We start from the raw sequence: 5,000 nt of genomic DNA, 5'->3' as shown, positions 1-5,000 counted from the left end.
GCCATACACCGGTGGAAGCTGCCGAGACGAGTAACTACATACCGGGCTCGCCGTGTCACTAATGTACAGAGATACAATAGTTTCGACTGGAACCGGATTAAACGTATACACGGCGCTGATTAGTAATAGATAGAGCCATCAGAATACAGATAATGTATAGACCTGTCCGTATACATGCTGAAAGACTCTGCTCACAATCACACGTCAGCCAGACACTCTTATCACGCACTACTCTCTGCCTGTAACAGGCACGCAGACGATATGTAAGCACCAGCATGGAACAACACCCAGTGCATCCTCTCTGCCACATTAGACAATCCACACTATCATAACCAGACCGGGAGGTCCACTCGGAAAACAGAATATCCCACCCTTCCGACAACCACCATTGCTCAGCTAAGCCACCAACACCCACACATGTCCCACACAGGGGTGCACCCAACATCACAATACTGCCTCCTGTCACACCACACAAACAATGGCAGGAATGAAAGACACAGGTCTGCCACAAGCATGGAATCAGAGCGCCGCCTGTTATGAGCCAAAGGTGCACCCTGACGTGGCAAATCAGATGATGCCGCAGTCATTTACTTACGATAATCACAATCAACAAACTGCCGCCCCCCCCCCCAAAACACCTTTCCTTACAACAATGTGTACCTTAACCTAACCCATATTGTGCCTTAACCTAACCCATATTGTGCCTTAACCTAACCCATATTGTGCCTTAACCTAACCCATATTGTGCCTTAACCTAACCCATATTGTGCCTTAACCTAACCCGTATTGTGCCTTAACCTAACCCGTATTGTGCCTTAACCTAACCCGTATTGTGCCTTAACCTAACCCGTATTGTGCCTTAACCTAACCCGTATTGTGCCTTAACCTAACCCGTATTGTGCCTTAACCTAACCCGTATTGTGCCTTAACCTAACCCGTATTGTGCCTTAACCTAACCCGTATTGTGCCTTAACCTAACCCGTATTGTGCCTTAACCTAACCCGTATTGTGCCTTAACCTAACCCGTATTGTGCCTTAACCTAACCCGTATTGTGCCTTAACCTAACCCGTATTGTGCCTTAACCTAACCCGTATTGTGCCTTAACCTAACCCGTATTGTGCCTTAACCTAACCCGTATTGTGCCTTAACCTAACCCGTATTCTGCCTTAACCTAACCCGTGTTGTGCCTTAACCTAACCCGTGTTGTGCCTTAACCTAACCTGTGTTGTGCCTTAACCTAACCCGTGTTGTGCCTTAACCTAACCCGTGTTGTGCCTTAACCTAACCTATGTTGCGCCTTAACCTACCCTATATTGTACCTTAACCTAACCTATATTGTACCTTAACCTAACCTATGTTGCGCCTTAACCTAACCTATGTTGCGCCTTAACCTAACCTATGTTGCGCCTTAACCTAACCTATGTTGCGCCTTAACCTAACCTATGTTGCGCCTTAACCTAACCTATGTTGCGCCTTAACCTAACCTATGTTGCGCCTTAACCTAACCTATGTTGCGCCTTAACCTAACCTATGTTGCGCCTTAACCCAACACACGTTGCGCCTTAACCCAACACACGTTGCGCCTTAACCCAACACACGTTGCGCCTTAACCCAACACACGTTGCGCCTTAACCCAACACACGTTGCGCCTTAACCCAACACACGTTGCGCCTTAACCCAACACACGTTGCGCCTTAACCCAACACACGTTGCGCCTTAACCCAACACACGTTGCGCCTTAACCCAACACACGTTGCGCCTTAACCCAACACACGTTGCGCCTTAACCCAACACACGTTGGGCCTTAACCCAACACACGCTGGGCCTTAACCCAACACACGTTGGGCCTTAACCCAACACACGTTGGGCCTTAACCCAACACACGTTGGGCCTTAACCCAACACACGTTGGGCCTTAACCCAACACACGTTGGGCCTTAACCCAACACACGTTGGGCCTTAACCCAACACACGTTGGGCCTTAACCCAACACACGTTGGGCCTTAACCCAACACACGTTGGGCCTTAACCCAACACACGTTGGGCCTTAACCCAACACACGTTGGGCCTTAACCCAACACACGTTGGGCCTTAACCCAACACACGTTGGGCCTTAACCCAACACACGTTGGGCCTTAACCCAACACACGTTGGGCCTTAACCCAACACACGTTGGGCCTTAACCCAACACACGTTGGGCCTTAACCTGCTCTGTAATTGTCATACGACGCGTTAAATTAGTGTAGTGTTGCCTAACTGCAACCCCCGCAATATAGTTTGCTACTCGCACTGCCCGGTCCCCAGAGTATCGCTTCATGTTAAACACCTTGCAGCTATACACTGTAATGCGGATGGCAGCAGGACGTACATGCTCAATGCCCTTCGCAGTTGTTCATTGGCATTCGCATGGCGAAGCACAGCCTACGTTGTGGTACGGCTTGTGTCAACTGTCCGCTGATGTTGTACGTCCAAATCACACACTGTACTGCACATTGGTCCTCATGTACTGAATGATACATCGTGGTACATGTGTGACCGTACCACGACTGCGCCAACAACGGCGAACCATACGGTCCAAATATTGTGCACTCAGCTACATGTCGTCTCCCTATAAGAGCTGGATTGCAGTATGGTATGCCGTGGATGGCGATCGGCATGAGCCGTCTGTTGATGTAGTGGCGCGTGTTGTCAGACGTAGTCGTCTCTTCTCACACACCGTGATAGCATGGTGCACTGCGTTCCACATCTGCGACATGCGACAGAGGCCGGTTGACAGTCGTTCGCGCAATGGACATCGCATACGTACGGGGGCCACCTTCCACGTGTTCGCGAAGCGTGCACATGTTGTTGCGTGTATGTGGGCAGACATAGTGTGTCGTGACACCTGACACAGGCATGCAACAATCGTTGAATTTGCAAATGGCGATGGACGTCTACGTTTGCTGGTGACGTTACGCAAATGAAGAACTGGTAAACCGTTGTGGTGCGGTTGTTCTCGCTAGAGGTGAATCAGTGATGGCGACGATCGGTTGAGCTACCAACCGGTTGTTTCAGCGATACCCACCATGCCCACGAACGTGAATGGCATGTGGGTGTGAAGCGATACGCGGCGGTGGCTGGGTGGGACCGTCCCCGGCCGGTGAGGGGGGGCCTCCCGGCGTGCTGGCCGCGCGGTGCGTGGGCGCACGCGCTACAGCCGGCTGGTGGGGGCGGCCAGTGGCAGGCGCGCCGGCCGACGGAGGCGGCAGGCGGCGTAGCTGCGCGCCGGCGCACCCTGCACGCGGCGCCGTGCGGCCAAAGTAGGTCCTCGCGGGCCCGGTGCGAAGCGCGGTGGACATCTGCAGTGTGCTGGTCCGATTGAGGACTGTGTGCGCTGAGGATGCGCCGCCGCCCGGCGCTCGGCGCCGCGACGCCGTCTGCTGCTCGGTCGCCTCTGCGGTTCTCGCAGGTGGATTGTATCGCAGCTGTGCGGACGTGTTGGCGCGTGCGCTGTGCTGGGAGAGTTCGCTTCGGCACCCAAGTGGGGCTTTTGTCCTTCTGTGGCGCTGGCGTTGGAGCTGCCGGCCACCGTAGGTGGCGCGTGTTGTCTCCCGCCGGCAATGCCACGACAGCACGCTCCCGGGCCTCTGTCGGCAGCGGCAAGCTCAGTTGGGAGCACGGGTGGTCGCACCTAAAGCGTCTACTCGCCAAACTCCGGGCGATTGCGCCTCTCTCGAACCCGACCAAGTACTTAGGACGGCGCTGCGCGCCGCCGGGACCTGAGAGGGTTTCGAGGTGTATTGTGCAGGGGAGCTCAGCCTCCTCCTGTTTGCAGAATAATTGAGCGGAAGCTTGCGTGTTCGCGCGGGCCCCCGGGACACACTCCCGGGCGGCCGGCTGCTCAGCTCTAGTTGACGCAGCTCCCTGGTTGATCCTGCCAGTAGTCATATGCTTGTCTCAAAGATTAAGCCATGCATGTCTCAGTACAAGCCGCATTAAGGTGAAACCGCGAATGGCTCATTAAATCAGTTATGGTTCCTTAGATCGTACCCACGTTACTTGGATAACTGTGGTAATTCTAGAGCTAATACATGCAAACAGAGTCCCGACCAGAGATGGAAGGGACGCTTTTATTAGATCAAAACCAATCGGTCGGCTCGTCCGGTCCGTTTGCCTTGGTGACTCTGAATAACTTTGGGCTGATCGCACGGTCCTCGTACCGGCGACGCATCTTTCAAATGTCTGCCTTATCAACTGTCGATGGTAGGTTCTGCGCCTACCATGGTTGTAACGGGTAACGGGGAATCAGGGTTCGATTCCGGAGAGGGAGCCTGAGAAACGGCTACCACATCCAAGGAAGGCAGCAGGCGCGCAAATTACCCACTCCCGGCACGGGGAGGTAGTGACGAAAAATAACGATACGGGACTCATCCGAGGCCCCGTAATCGGAATGAGTACACTTTAAATCCTTTAACGAGTATCTATTGGAGGGCAAGTCTGGTGCCAGCAGCCGCGGTAATTCCAGCTCCAATAGCGTATATTAAAGTTGTTGCGGTTAAAAAGCTCGTAGTTGGATTTGTGTCCCACGCTGTTGGTTCACCGCCCGTCGGTGTTTAACTGGCATGTATCGTGGGACGTCCTGCCGGTGGGGCGAGCTGAAGGCGTGCGACGCGCCTCGTGCGTGCTCGTGCGTCCCGAGGCGGACCCCGTTGCAATCCTACCAGGGTGCTCTTGAGTGAGTGTCTCGGTGGGCCGGCACGTTTACTTTGAACAAATTAGAGTGCTTAAAGCAGGCAAGCCCGCCTGAATACTGTGTGCATGGAATAATGGAATAGGACCTCGGTTCTATTTTGTTGGTTTTCGGAACCCGAGGTAATGATTAATAGGGACAGGCGGGGGCATTCGTATTGCGGCGTTAGAGGTGAAATTCTTGGATCGTCGCAAGACGAACAGAAGCGAAAGCATTTGCCAAGTATGTTTTCATTAATCAAGAACGAAAGTTAGAGGTTCGAAGGCGATCA

General features: G+C 53.3%; 1 non-coding gene across 1 annotated transcript in view; it reads left to right on the top strand.

The window, feature by feature from the left end:
- The first annotated feature begins 3,900 nt into the window (after window positions 1–3,900).
- Window positions 3,901–5,000, top strand: part of LOC126433638 (small subunit ribosomal RNA) — a 1,910-nt gene continuing 810 nt past the window's right edge. Inside the window, exon 1 of the ribosomal RNA XR_007578638.1 lies at window positions 3,901–5,000. This exon is cut by the window's right edge and continues 810 nt beyond it. This is a non-coding gene — a ribosomal RNA (small subunit ribosomal RNA).

Source organism: Schistocerca serialis, unplaced genomic scaffold (assembly GCF_023864345.2).
Source record: "Schistocerca serialis cubense isolate TAMUIC-IGC-003099 unplaced genomic scaffold, iqSchSeri2.2 HiC_scaffold_1170, whole genome shotgun sequence".
NCBI classification, from domain to species: domain Eukaryota; kingdom Metazoa; phylum Arthropoda; class Insecta; order Orthoptera; family Acrididae; genus Schistocerca; species Schistocerca serialis.
Note: the sequence above shows the minus strand (reverse complement) of the source record. Positions and strands in the feature narration are given on the sequence as shown.